This window comes from Macaca nemestrina, chromosome 5 (genome assembly GCF_043159975.1).
Source record: "Macaca nemestrina isolate mMacNem1 chromosome 5, mMacNem.hap1, whole genome shotgun sequence".
Taxonomy (NCBI): Eukaryota; Metazoa; Chordata; class Mammalia; order Primates; family Cercopithecidae; genus Macaca; species Macaca nemestrina.
In genome coordinates this window covers 136,593,956-136,609,430 of record NC_092129.1, presented here as the reverse complement: position 1 = coordinate 136,609,430, position 15,475 = coordinate 136,593,956, and the positions used below count along the sequence as shown (strand labels likewise).

At 41.6% G+C, this 15,475-nt stretch overlaps 1 long non-coding RNA gene across 1 annotated transcript; it reads right to left on the bottom strand.

Annotated features, from left to right (window-relative positions):
• Positions 1-473: 473 nt before the first annotated feature.
• Positions 474-13,763, bottom strand: LOC139363177 (uncharacterized). The gene is made up of 3 exons (XR_011623124.1): positions 13,231-13,763; positions 3,900-4,104; positions 474-1,473 (listed from the first exon to the last, which is right to left on the bottom strand). It is a non-coding gene; the product is annotated as an uncharacterized lncRNA (long non-coding RNA).
• Between the last annotated feature and the right edge of the window lie 1,712 nt (positions 13,764-15,475).

The following is a 15,475-nucleotide window of genomic DNA, read 5'->3' as shown; positions in this document are numbered from 1 at the left end:
CTCAGCATCAGAATGCATGGTTCAGACCGTGGCCACAGGAGGGAAAATGGACTCTTTAGAGTTGCCAAGCAATGCTAAAGGTCTGACAAAGTCTAATTTGAGAATTCAAATTTGAGAATTTAAAAACTAGAGTGGTCAGAGGCAAGGGAGGAAAACAAAGGAGCTTGCTGTTCAAAAGCACTTTCTCCAGGCCTCCTGTTTGAATATCCCCTGCAACTCTTAGGGTAAGGCAGATTTGGAAAAGATAGGGGACTGATTACACTAATGCTGTTTTGCTTTGCAAATGAAGGTTGAGAAAAGCAGTTTAGAGGCTGCTCCACAGGAAAATGTTTAGGGAGTAATCCTAGACTATCTCTTTCATAATCATCTTTGGAATTTTTTCCCTATCCTGGGAAGATGAATAGGTTGCATCCTTTAAACAATATTTTTAAGCTACCTCCAAGCATAGCATCTCCCAGGAAGTTGTGAAAACAAAAAGAACTTGTGATAAAGTTACAAATGCTCAAAAATATCCCTGTGATTAAGTTTTCTTGCTTCTACAAGAAATTAATCCCTCTCCCTATCTCTCTTCTCCCCTTCCTCTGTTTTCTTTTTTCATTTCTAGTAGATAGGAGTAGTTGACTGATATAGGAGACAATGAAAGTACCCAACCATTGAATTACCTTCAAAGGGGAATTTAAATGTGCTCAGTATTAAGCAGAGTAACACACAGTTAAAACTATGGGCTTTGGGGACCAACAGACCCAGGTATGAGTCCCCATTTCAATATAGCCTTCAGATCCAGGCAAGAGCAGTCAACCTGGCTGTGAGAATAGGCAGAACAAACATCAACAAGCAATAAAACATTGGGTTGGGTAAATTAACTCAGGAGCAAAAACAGATATGTCATACAGAGTAAAATTTTCACTTCTTTGTCATCAGCTTTTGACAGGCTGTGTAAATAGCCTCAGGCAGAAAGCTCAAGACATAGCAATTCCAATGTTTGGTATGTTATACTTAACTATTTCCAAAATGGGAAATGCTGAGTTAAACAAGATTCAAGGTTTTTTTGACTGATATCTCTGCTCCTTTTATAGGCTAATGTGTACTGTGAATCTGCAGGAAGAGAAATAGGGGAAGTTTCTCAAGTTTCTTTAGCCATTTTTTTTGTGTGGAGTAGTTCAAGGAATGTGTGCTATGTGGGATATATGTTCAGAAATAAGCTCTGGCCTTAAGAGGTCCCATCACACCAGTTGCCCATATATATCCTCAGCAGCAAACCATTTTAAAGCCCAGTGGATATCACTGGGCTGTTTATTCAGTTGTCCATTGATCCTTCTTCGTGTTCTCCCATGTCCCTGTGAGTGCCTGGACCGCATCCCTATGCAGAGCAACCAAAGTTATTCTGTTCAGTTCCCGCACGTAGTACACCCAGTCTCCAATGCTGCTGATGCCCTGCACTCTGGTTCTGCTTATTTGGTTAAATTGAATTTTCTAACATAAATAAAAGGGGAGGCTTTTATAAGGATCTTTTAAGAAATGAAAATCAACACAATATACCATTTGTCCAAGCACAAAATAAACTTGGCATCCCGAGATGTTCAACCACATCATTTCATTATTACTCCTACTAATGGGAGACAGTGCCTGCTAGCTGCCAAGTTTGAATCATCCCATCTTAGGGCAGAGTTACTAACAGATGCCAAACCGATTTGCTGCTCTATAAACTTTAGAAATTAAAACGCTAAAAGATTCACTGGCCTTCCAAACACAGGGATATTATTTGAATAGTAAATAAAAGTTGTTGCCAGGGAAATGGGTGTTTTGTCTTCTTTGCCACAAAGGAATCATGGGCTCTGAGACACTTTGGCGACAGCTTAGGTGGTAGCAAATACTTTTCAGATAGAATGGACTCTACTGGTCCCCTTTTTTTTCTTGGAGATTTTAAGGTCAAGAAACTACCCTTGAGATTTATGGCAGGTTCTTCAACTTTGTATTTGAGGTATCTGTGTGTGTGTGTGTGTGTGTGTGTGTGTGTGTGTGTGTGTGTGTGTGTGTTCTTCCCTAAGGAATCTTTGAGGTGAAAGGACAGAATTTCTCAAACTTCTAGCCTCAAGAAATCCTCCTGCCTCTGCCTCCAGAGTAGCAGGAACTATAGGCATGAGCCACCGTGTGTGAGTCAAAATTTCTGAAAATGGAGAATACCAACTACAAAAAGATTTTTCTGTCTGCCTCAGTCATCAACAGTGGCCCCTATCTCTGAACTCCTAGAATATAACTGAACAACCCAGTCTTGAATTATCAGCCCTTCTCTAGTGTTTGCTGTCACTCTTTCCTCTCTTGCACTTGTAAGCTCCTTCAGGATAGAAATTGAGGCTCCCACTTGTGTACACCCTGGCCCCTGGGGCAGTGGTACGCCACGCTCCATAAACATTTGTTGAGTTGAGTTATGTTGGCCAGGAACTTGGAGACCTTCTCGCTAGCACAATTATCTCAGTGTGATGGGGGGCAAATTACTTAACCTCTCCGGGCCAGTTTCTATGCATCTAAAACAAGCAAGTTGGTTCAAATGATATCTAAGGTCTTTTCCAGATAAAGATCGCTGAGTCTCTTGTTTCTCTCGCTCAAGTCTTCACTTGCAAAGTGAGGATAAAGTCTTGATTTAGCTTTATGTGCAATCCATAAGAGGGTTAGGGTTTCTCTCCTTTTTTTCTGTGTTTTTCCCTGTGATTCTGCAGTTGGGGCCATCTCTAAGTTTAGGATGACTGGGCAACCAGCCATGTGATATGGTTAGAGAATGCTCAAATGTCTTTTCCCTTTCACGTTCTAACTGCTGTGACATGGAAACTGGGTTTCACAACAATAATAATTCCTTGTATTTGTTTAGTGCTTTACATTTTATAAAATACCATCTCATATATTTTATCTTTGGATGCTCACACCTACCTTATAAAATAAAAAAAGCAGATATTATTCCCATATCACAGATATGGAAATTGGGGCTCAAATAATTCAATCTGCCTAATGGCACCCAGCTATTATGTTAGTCTGAATTCAGCCTGGATGTTCTTTCCACTGCACTGACTATCTGAGCTAAACCATCATCTCCACAAAGTAAATCTGTTACTTGGGTGGGAGTGGTATTTAGGACCCATTGACTCAGGCTCCTTTTGCACCTGCATTCAGCAAACATTGTTAATGTCTACTGTTTTGCAGTCCCAGGGCTAGCATGACCCTGATAAATTAATATAGTATTTTTCATAGTATATTTCTTAGAACAAAAGAATGATGAGATTTCCCTGAAAAAAAAAAAAAGAAATTCTTGTGGTCAAATAATTGAGAAATGCTTCGTACCACACCCCCTCTTTGAGATTTGCAGTACCTATTCTTGTTTGCGAATTAAAGGTGCTGAAAAGCCCTGCAGTAAAGAGCCCTGTTTACACACTTCACATTCACCAGCTCCCAAGCTGTATTTAGTACCCTTTGCTCATGCGCAATGATTGAAATATTACTGTCTGCAGATTTTCCTGAGATCCTGTTGAAATAAGAGTAGCGAAGTATGAAAAGGAACAATCTCACAATAGTTAAGAAAATAAGATAGGGTCACCAATGACAAGGGATGTTGACAAATTTCTGGAAGAGAGAAGGTAGGTAAGAAGATGTTGAGAGAGAATAGAAGATAGAAAATACTATAGCTCAGAATAAACTCTAATGTAGGTACAGAGGAGATGGGGGCCCTGTTTTTTGCCAGGACCCTAGAGAAGCTGTCAGCTTGGAGTTGGCTCATCCCACAGTGGGTGGGAGGTATGATATGGGGCTCCACTGGAGGGACTCAGTGAAATTCTATCCTCGAACAACCATGCCAGATAGCAGCCAACTCCCACATCCCAGCTCTGTGCAGAGCACTGGGAGCCTTTTACCTCTGGCCTCTATGTGGAAATTTCCCTCCACAGGCAGCCATTTGAGGATGTGGGGAGAGCTTGAGCTTCCAGTCTTGGTGTGGAGGTGCCAGGGTAAAGCCTTTCTCCTTCTGGCATCTGGAGATCCATTCCCTGATCACCATAAAGGAAGGATGATTGACTTGGCCTCCCCTGCCACTCGGTCCTTATGATGTAGTATCGGAAACTTTGGAAAAGGAACAATCAGAGAATAAGATCAGAGTTATTAAAAATTAGGAACATAACTGCTAAAAATGAAAAATGTAATACAAGAGCTGGAAATAAAGAAAGCCTCTGAGATCATTGAGCAAAAAAGCAAATGAAAATATGAGAGAGATGACAAGGGACGGAGGCCAAATACAGAAGGGTCAATGTCCAGCAAATAGGAGTTGCAGAGAGAGAGAGAGAGAGGAGAGACACTGGAGGGCAGGGCCTGACACACAAATGCATTCAGTACAATCATTCCATGCCAGACCCCAAACAGGCAAAGTCCTGCTCCTGGAGCTGGGTGACAGGCTGGTAGGGCAGATGGGTAACCAAAAATAAAGCACAATGCCAGTGATATAAAGAAAACAGGAGAATAAGGAAACAGAAACACAGAGGTGCTATATTACATAGTGAGGAGGATGTTTGAGCAGAATGGAGTGAGGAATTGAGCCGTGCCCAGTTAACACTTGCTAAATGAATAAAAGGATGAAACTATGTAGGTGGAAGTGATGTGCATAACCTCCTATTGCTCAGGCCTATACTAAATAGTGCTGCTAGATGATCTCTGAAGTTGTTTATAATTTAGAAAGTCGCCTTCCCTCCCATCCAGTAAATGTACTTTAATCGTTGAGGTCGGTATTAATGACTTCTGGGAACTCCTCACGTCCCATGATGCGTTGGAAAACACCAGGCAATGCTTTATCACAGTCTGTGCTTCTTAGCAAACTAATTTCTCTCAGCTTTCCTCGGAGCTGAGGTTTTATACTACGCCTATTTTTAGTTGTTGTCGCAGTGGCTGCTGGGACCAATTGCCTAAGGAGGCTGACGAGAACTTTACCCTGGGGAGAGGCATTCCACTCTGCAGTGTTGTCCTGAAGAGCCCTCTCATTGAGATTTGACCATTTACAACCTCTGAGAACTAGATACCATATCATGAAATGCAAGATCAAGTAGCTTTGCTGTGTGCTCAGCAGTCAGCAAGAAACTGTCCAAAGTTATTTTGGCCAGTGGATCATTCATTTGGTCAGTTCCTATTCAAAACCTTTGACTGAGATAAAGAAGCCTGTTTTGCTTTGGAATTGATACTTGGGAAGCTCCGGGTGGGGGTAGGCTGGGGATGTTTGCCCTCAGAATGATTTTTCACAAGAGTACGCCAGAAGTGTGTGTTCCTTCACAGCCAGTCAAATGAGGGACCGATTGGCATTCAGGAAATCAACCTGAAAGATCTGGTTGGGAGACTCTGGCAGGTATCTAATCTGCCAGCACTTGGCCTTCCTTCTCTGCTCCAAGGCAATAAGAACAAGACTGGCTATAAAGCCCACCACTGCCAAAACCACGTTCCCAAAGCACACTTCTGACCTTGCAACGCCCCTGTTTGAAACCTTCAGGTTCTCCCTGCCATAGACCAAACACACTCTAAAAGACTTAGCTGCTACTCAAAGGCCTCCTGTGATCCAAGCTGATCCCTGGGTGCAATTTTATTTCTCCATCTCCTCCACTTTCAACCCCCTTATGCATCATCCAAATAATATTATTGATGTTCCCTATAAACGAGTGGTGATTTCCCACCTCCATGCCTTTTACGGACTATTTGTGTCTCACCCACACCCCTGACACCAAATTCATATGTTGAATCCCTAACCACCATTGTGGCTATATTTGTAGTTGAGGCCTCTAAGGAAGTAATTAAGGCTGAATGAGGCCATAGGGTGGCAGCCCGATCCAATAGGTTTACTATGCTTTTAAGAAGAGAACCAGAGAGCTTTCTCTTTCTCTTTCATTTCCTGTCTGCAAGCCAGGAGGAAAGTCCTCACCAGAAACTGATCATGCTGGCACGTTGATGGTGAACTTTTAGCCAGAACTGTGAAAAAATAAGTTTCTGTTGCTTCAGCCGTGCAGTCTGTGTGACTTTGTCATGGCAGCCTGAGATGACCAGTGCAATGTCTTGGCATATGCAGTCTGTCTTCACAAAGGGTCCTTTTTGCTGTTACCATTTAGGCCAAACCCTTCAAAGAAATGTTTCCTTTTCTGTAAACTTTTCTCTGATTTTCTTAGCCATTGATAATCTCCTCATCTTCTAAATTCCCAGAGAACATTGTCAGTACTTTTCTTTTCTTTCTTTTTTCTTTTCTTTCTTTTTTTTTTTTTTTTTTTTTTGAGACGGAGTTTCTTCCTTGTCACCCAGGCTGGAGTGTAGTGGCGCCATCTCGGCTCACTGCAACCTCTGCCTCCCAGGTTCAAGCAATGCTCCCACCTCAGCCTCCTGGGTAGCTGGAATTACAGGTGCCCGCCAACATGCCTGGCTAATTTTTCTATTTTTAGTAGAGACGGTGTTTCACTATGTTGGCCAGGCTGGTTTGGAACTCCAGACCTCAGGTGATCTGCCTGCCGCAGCCTCCCAAAGTGCTGGGAAAACAGGGATGAACCACCAAGACTGGCTAATTTTTGTACTTTTAGTAGAGACGGGATTTTGCCATGTTGGCTAGGCTGGTCTCGAACTCCTGACCTCAGGTGATCTGCCCACCTCGGCCTCCCAAAGTGCTGAGATTACAGGCGTGAGCCACTGCACCAGGCCATCAGTACTTTTCTTTTTAAAAATTTCACTTTTTGATTTAATAATAGTTACTTGTAAATACAAAATCTTTCTGAGCTGAAGACCTATGAAGGCAAGAACAGTGTCTTATTCCCCCTCATGTCTCCCATAAGCATCTTGCACAGCATCTCTCACACATGGGAGCTGGTGGCTGTCCTTTACTGAGTGCCTCTCTGTGCTAGGCATGTGTGAGATGTGAGATGTTCAGCTGGAATCCTCACAGTCCATCTGAGAATTACAACACTTACAAGGACGGTGTTGTCTTCTCATTTAAAACATGGTGAAACTCACTGTATGATGCCCTTTGTATGAAGTACCTAGAGTAGCCAAATACAGGGACAGAAAGTAGAATGGTTATTGGCTGGGGCTATGGGAAGAGGTCAATGGGGAGTGACTGTTTAATAGGTACAGCATTTGAGTTGTGCAAAACAAGAGTTCTCTGGGTGTATGGTAGTGATTGTAGCACAACAGTCTGAGTACATTTGATGCCACCGAACTGTACACTTAAAAATGGTGCAGATGTTAAATTTTATGTATATTTTTACCCCAATATAAAAAATGTTAAAAACTGAGGCACAGAGAAGGAAAGTAATTTGACTAAGATCATCAAACTAGAAAGGGGTAGTGCTTAGATATGAGCCCTGTCTGCCCACCTCTCTTGTATGGTTTTGTTTTGGATCTTCTTTCCCTGTTACTTAAATGTTGGTGTTTCTCAGGGCTCCACACTTAGCCCTCTTGAATTCTGGGTTCAGAATTGGGAAAAAGTTCCCCTTCTGGACAAATAATGTAGAATAAATTTCCCCCTCCTTGCAGAGCAGCCCTGCAGGCAACTGGCTTCTTAGGTTGACTTGGCTGGATGCCAGAACCATCTCCACCACCGCACCCCCAACAAACTGGCCAGGTACCCTCATATGTGGTACAACCTACACAATTAGTGGTGTGTTGAGCAGCTCATCCCAGATCACGACAGCCAGCTGTGCCCATCTCTTTCTGACTCCCTGTTCAGTGATGCCATATAGGTAGCTTGAAATCAGCTATGGTGGGAGTACTTACACTACAGAAATCAGTACATGCTAAAGATAGGAGTCCCCCCATACCACAGAGACCAATGTTAATCATTTACTGGCATACCACTATGCACAATGTACATGAAAGCCTTATTGGGGGTCTCTACCTCTTTTGGGGTAACCCTGTTTACATCAGTGACTATAGCTATTATCTCTACAAGTCAATGAGATCTCTATATCTGATCTTGTTTCTCTTTTAAATTTCATACTCATATGCCTTCCTGCCTACTGCACAAATCAGTTTATATAATTCAAGGGAATAATAAAATGTTGGAAACACCCCTCACCCCCCAAAAGACAAACCTGCTCCTCCCTAATTTCTACTGTCACAATCCACATGGTCTTGTACATCCAGCTGGGTACCATGCATGTCTCAGAAGTTCTACCTCCTAAATGGTTTTCAAAATGATCCTCATTGCATTTTCTCACTGCTACTCATGTTGATTCAGACTCTTATCATCTGTCCTCAGTGGTATGGTGTTACGTTCTGTCCATCTGAGCCCACTAATTGGTCTGCCTGTGATATGGTTTGGCTGTGTCCCCACACAAATTTCAACTTGAATTGTGTCTCACAGAATTCCCATGTGTTGTGGGAAGGACCCAAGGGGAGGTAATTCAATCATGAGGACTGGTCTTTCCTGTGCTATTCTCATGATAGTGAATAAGTCTCACAAAGTCTGATGGGCTTATCAGGGGTTTCCGCTTTTGCTTATTCCTCATTTTCTCTTGCCACCGCCATGTAAGAAGTGCCTTTTTCCTCCTGCCGTGACTCTGAGTCCTCCCCAGTCATGTGAAACTATAAGTCCAATTAAACCTCTTTTTCTTCCCAGTCTCAGGTTTGTGTTTATCAGCAGCGTGAAAACAGACTAATACAGCTTGCTTCTATCCTCCTTACTGAACCAGAGTTGCTTTTGTGGACAAATGTACTTAAGTCTATTCTGCTTAACTTTTGATGACTCCCCATTACCTACAAGGTAAAATTCAGACTCCTTAGTTTGGCACACAAAACCTTTCACAGCAGGGTGTCAATTTGATTTCAAAAGACAGCCCTGCAGGCAACTGGTTTTTTGGGTTGACCTGGCTGGATGCCAGAACCATCCCCACCCCCCCGCCACAAACTAGCCAAGTGCCCTCATATGTGGTATAACCTACACAATTAGTGGTATGTAGAGCAACTTGTCCCAGCTCATGACAGCCAGCTGTGCCCATCTCTTCCTAACTCCCTGCTCTACTGACTCTATTTTATGAACTGCTTATTGATCTCAAATACCCTCACATTACTGCTACAGCCTGGTCAGCTTCCCCCTCCCCTGTTCCACCTAAATTCCTACATGACCTTTACAACCCAGCTTACATGTTGAGTTGTGAAATCTTTCTGGGCTTTCTCCCTGCCCCTGAAAGATCAATCACTCGTTCTCCACACATTATCACTTTGTATAACCATTGTTTGTGTGTGTGTGTGTGGATATGTCTCTCCCCACCTATATTAAGAACACTTACAAGACTCTTGTTCATTTTTATAATTTCAGTACCTAGCAGAATATCTGGCACAAAGCAGACATGAATTTTAACTATGCAGAGAGATACAAAGATGAAATTAAAATTATTTTTGCTCTTAATGATAAGAAAATTTAGAGGGAATTTTCCATCTCCTGAGCACATGTAATGCATCAGTGATTCAGTTAAGCATTTCACTCTTCATGACAAGTATCTATAAATAGAGATATTAATAAACAGAGATATTAAGGAATTTCCTCCAAGGCTAAAGAGTTAGTAAACAGCAAATTTGAGATTTGAATTCAATTGTACTTTCAAAGCTTGTGCCTTTCCCACTCCTCTATGATTCAGTTTAACAAAGAAAACCTTTGCGTGAACAAATAGCTGACTCAATGTAATGGAGACAATATCTGGAATATGTGCAAAGTGCCATGGGCACAATCTGGAGGGACCTGCTGAATCTGGGTGACTGGGGACCAGAGAAGTCTTTCATTGTGGAGGTGAACTTGTGTTCTCTGACAGATACTGCAGAGGACTCACTACAACCTTTCCAAACCTACTTGGTATGGTTTCTTGTACTATAAAGGCTGAACAGTGGAAGAAAAAAAATCCCAGATTCCCTTGCGGCTAGAGTCTAGGTGTTCCAGATTCCACACACAAAACAACAACAACAACAACAACAACAAAAAACGTATAATATGTGACCACAGGTTGGCAGGAAGCTGTGGGGTTTTCTCTAGAACAATCCCAGAGTGTGGTTGAGTGTTTCTCCAGGCTCAACCTGGATGTGCAGCACTTAGGCTTAGTTGGTGTCTACCCCTAACTAGAAATCCTGTGAGTTTCTCAAATCTGTAATAAATCCCTCTCTGCTTAAACTTACTAGAGTGGATTCTCTTGTCCGCCTCTAAGTCCGCTTACCAATGCAAACACTTGTGGAGAATGATCCACTTGCCTCTATCCTTCTGGAGAGATCATCACACGAGTGTGTAGCGTATCTTAGCACTGTCAAGACCAAGGCCACATTGTGTATGGTTGTACACAAATTAGGAATTTGAGTGTACGTGTTAGGGTTTGAAACAGACATGTATTCATGCTATTCCTATTTTTTTGCTTTAGTTTTGTATTTAAATTTATTTGAGAAGCCTGGTATTGTTGCTGTAGGCAGAGTCAATTTGGACTGCAGGAAGTCTTGCCTCTTTCATGTACAAATAGCCTGAAGAATTGAGTGGCAGTGATACGGCTCCTTCTCAGAAAGAGTGATAACAAATTCAATCTGTTGGGACATTCAAGGGAGCTCCCTCCACATGCCAGAACGCATGCCAGGTATTGTGTCGGAAAATTCTATTCCACTGTTCCAAACAAACCTGTGAAGTGGGTATTAATGTCCCATATTTTAGATGAGGAAAAGGAGGCTCCATAAGGTTAAGACACTGCCTACGTTTGCCCGGATTGCATGTAGCCACTGAGACTAAAGCCAGGTTGCACTCAGAGCTGCGAACCCTTCCCATGCTGCCTGTCCGCCTCCCAGAGGGAATGAGGAAGTGAAAGTGTAATGTCCACCCCTCTCACATAAGAATATGGTTGCCTGAGCTTGTCGGGTATTGCTCAATAAGTGTTTGGTCAGACCAATGTCCTAGAGATCTTCCTCAATGTTTTCTTGTAGTAGTTTCATAGTTTGAGGTCTTAGATTTCAATCTTTAATCCATTTTGAGTGATTTTTGTATATGGTGAGAGATAGGGATCTAGTTTCATTCTTTGGCATATAGATATGTAGTTTTCCCAGCAAAAATTAAAAATAAAAAAAAAATTTAAAAAGAGGGGAGAACACTGACACTAGAGACATCTTTCCAAACCAAACAGCTTCTGTGGTATAATTTAGGAGACATAGTCAGTATCTTTCAGTCTCAAATACAGGGATTCAAATACAGGGATGAAGTAGATCCTGTCCAGGGCCCTGATGACATCAGTATTTTGGTAAGAAGAGCTGAGGCATCCACCACGATGATTACGCAAGTTGCTTTGCCCTAAATACAGTATGATTACTTATTAAATTTTTCATAAAGAAATCAAACTGACAATTATGGAAATTAATTGTAAAATTATTGAGGTTACTTTTAGGAGATTCTCAATGTAAATACAAGTAAAAATAAACTCTGTCAAAAAAGAGAGTGGGGTGGGAGTGGGGGTGCTAATAGTTGTATGGTGCTTATTTTGTGCCTAGAATTTTACATATGTAAACTCATTTAATCCTCACAGCAATCTAGTGAAGGGTTAACTAGATTGCCCAAGATCACAGACTTAATAAATGACAAAACTAGAATTTGAACCCACACGCTCTTGCTCGAGAGTCTATGCTTTGATCCACTATGCTAAACCTCCTCTCAAAACAGCACAGGATTGGGTAGGACAATGTAATTGCTGAGGCCTGGAGTTTCTTCCCTGATCCTACCTGCCACCCTGGTGCCTGCATCTTTTTTCAGAGCTTAAAGCCTGCTTCCTCCATGAAGCCTTCCTTGAAAAATCCAGTCCTGTTCCATCTCTGCGTGCCTTCAGTGCTTATTCAGTGCTGAGCATTATATTCTCTAGAACCTGATTCCACCAGAACTCTAGCATTAATTCCTAAGTCCTTCATGGTGTGAATACTTCTTCCTGAACCACCTGGTCACAGCCCCACAGAAAAGTGAACCCTCATCTTGGACTGTTTTCCTATCTCTTGCAGTATCTGCACATTAGGTACAGAGTGTGGGTTCTATAAAGATTTATCAACCTGTTGATTTAACATATTAAAGAGAGACATAGGAAGGAATAGGCAATTGTCGAGAGGCTCATTATTGCAGCTATAAAATGTTTATTATGGAATAAGAACTCAACACATTCACAAGAGAATTGCTTAACTTTCACCCTTATAGTTTTGTTTGTTTGTTTTTGTTTTGTTTTGAGATGGAGTCTTGCTCTGTCACCAGGCTGGAGTGCAGTAGCGCAATATCAGCTCGCTGCAACCTCCACCTCCCAGGTTCAAGCAATTCCCCTGCCTCAGTCTCCCAAGTAGCTGGGACTACAGGCATGTGCCATCATGCTTAGCTGATGTTTTTGTTTTAGTAGAGACGGGGTTTCACCATGTTGGCCAGGATGGTCTCGGTCACCTGACCTCTTGATCCGCCCACCTTGGCCTCCCAAAGTGCTGGGAATACAAGCGCGAGCCACCACACCCAGCTGACAAGTTGTTTTGACTGAGAAGAGTGGTCAAGTGCAGGGTCCTGACGTCTGTGTCTTGGTTCCAGGCTTAAAGCTGCATTTGGCCTTAGAGACTAGAGGGGCAACATCCTCAATCCTCAAAGTTTCTGCAGCTTTGATGGTTTCTCTTGGCCAAAGAGAGACTCTTAATGGCCCTGGACGTGGTCATTGGATTTTGACAGCTTTATGGAGATTTGTAATGGCTGATTGTTTTGCCTAAATAGTTAACATTTCAAACCAGTAGATTCATACGAACTTGTATCACAGATGTTCTTTATCAGTGTGAATACTTTTCTCCAGTGGTTTCTTTATTTTGTGGACATGAAAACTCTTCTGTCTCACTAAATCCCATCACTCCACCTTTTATATTCAGACAAGAATAAAGACCCAGGGAAGAGCCTGTGACCACGGACTGATTGGTCTTCAAGCCAGATCTGAACCCAGATTACCCTGCAGTAGCACTGTCCTACAGAATGTTCTGTGATGACCAAAGCTGCCTTTTCCACCACAGTGGCCATTAACCACTTGTAGTTATAGAGCACTTGAGATGTGGCTGGTGTGACTGAGGAGCTGCGTTTCTAATTTTATTTCATTGTAATCCATTTAAATTTAAAGACCCACATGTGCGAATGGCTACCGTTTTGAATAGTGCAGTTCTAGAAGAACCAAGCCAGTTTATAGAGAGTTGCTATTGTAAATATTAAAGATTACTCACCATATTCTTTCCTTTCTTGCCACCACAGAAGAATATAACAAAAATACTTCAGTAGGGTGTAAAAAAAATGCACTCGTGGTCCATCTTTTAACAAAAGGCATTCATGCCAGTTATTTCTTACCACCTTGCATGTTTACTTTGCAGTTGTTACCACTGAAATCTCGGAACATTAGTGTTTCTTAAACAATGTACTGTCTTATTTATTTAAATTGTTGCCATGCTACTATTGTCCACGGTACCCTATGCATGGAGGCTGACGGCCTCTGACAGGCCCTGCCCTTCTGCTGACCCCCAGGCTCGTGAAGGGAGGCAGAAAGGCACTGCTTGTAAAGCATAAAAGTGGGGCATGCCTTCAAGCCCAATTTTCTAACCTTTGTCCTCACAAGATTGCACAAATCACTTGGTTCCATGCCTGAAACACATGCTTCATGCACAGGGAGAGTCTCTCATACTTTTGAGGGAGTGTTATCCATTTAGGAGCAGAGCTGCTGATCAGCACATTTTCCTAGGTAAGCATCACAATTCATGCACAAATAGATTCTCAACACTTGGGGCTGAGTATGGAAGGCAGCTGGAGAATGGGACTTCATTTTGGCAACAATAAATTCCATTTTCCTATCGTTTTCTAAAGGAATTCATAGAATCATCAGAGGCTTGAATGGTAAGAGGTTAAAGATGAGGTGACATTGCACTTAGACTGTGTCAGTGAATGACTGGCTGAGACATCTGTTTCCTTGTTTTCTCATTGCCGAAAAATGGTATGCTGCCTTTTGCAAAGTCTTTATTTTGCATCTTTATCTTAAAGTGGAAGATAAAGACTTTGAAAAAGACAGCATATCTTTAAAGAGAATGGAAAGAAGGGTCAGAAAGGAACTTTCTGTCAGAAGGCCAAAATATGTTGCTATAGCTGTCATCTCACAATGTCACTTTAATGATTATTATCACTGGATTTTAGTCCAGTTGAACTTTATGACTACATGCCAAACTCCAACTCATTCTTGAACTCAAAAGGGCAATATTTCAGAAGAACAGAGAAGCAACTCAAGATAAATGGAAATTTTAGAGTCAATTGCGACAACCTCCACTTCTGGCCTGACAGAGTAAAAGAAAGATTTACCCTTAACAAATACAACAGTACCAGCAGACAAAGTATATGAAACGATGGTTTTCAGACATTAGGAACAGGATACACAGGACCCAAACATAGCCTGGCAGTCTCTCTGAGTTGAGCAGACAATGGAGTTTGGAATCTGGAGTTTGGGAAGGTCAAGGCAGATAGAATTTACAGATCTAAATACCAGAGGAGGTGGAGTTCCTGACACAAAGAGAGAACTTAGAAAGCACTCTCAAGATCTGCAGAGGGGTCCCCTTGAGTCTTTGGCTAAGTCCTGATCTGCATGTGCATGTGAGAAAACTATCAAGTATGGGAAAAGAACTAGAGATGCATAAAAGAAACAATCCCAGGATCTTACTACACAGGGCTGGTAATAATTTGTGTTCCCAGTAGGAAGAATGGAAAGACCTCCTAGTACATAGGGCATTGGGCAGAGTCCTCGGAAGGCCATTGCTTTGGTAATGAAACCACATGAGCTGTAGACTAGGGTGTTTCTGGACACACTCCTACAAAGCTTAAAAGCAAGCCACAAAAGGATTAAATTCATTCTATGTCACTTATCTACATCCCAGAATGAAGCCTGACACTTTTTAAAGGAATACAACAAAATCCAGTATCCAACAAGATAATATTCAGTATGTCTGGCAGCCAAAATATATTACTAGTGTATGTAAATAACTAAGAAAATGCGACACATAACCAAGTGTGAAAAAAATCAATCAATAAATATAAACCCATATATGGCTAAAATGATCAAAATTAGTATATAAGGACATTAAAACTGCCATATAAACATACATCATACATTTAAGAAGGCAGAAGAAAATATGAAGAGAGAATTGACAATAAATTCAATAATTTAAAAAGCAAATAATTTGAAGGAAACAAATTATCAAACTCAGTGACAAAGAAAGCAGTAATCTGAATATCCCTATATCTATTAAATTCACTGAATTTGCAAGGGGAAAAACCTTCCCACCAAGAAATCTCTGGTAAAGATAGTTTTACTAGTAAATTGTGCCAAACCATTGGGGAAGAAATAGTATCACTTGCACAAAAACTCTTTCAGAAAATAGAAGAGGAAACACATTCCCAACTCATTCTAGGTGGGCATTATCCTAATATTAAATC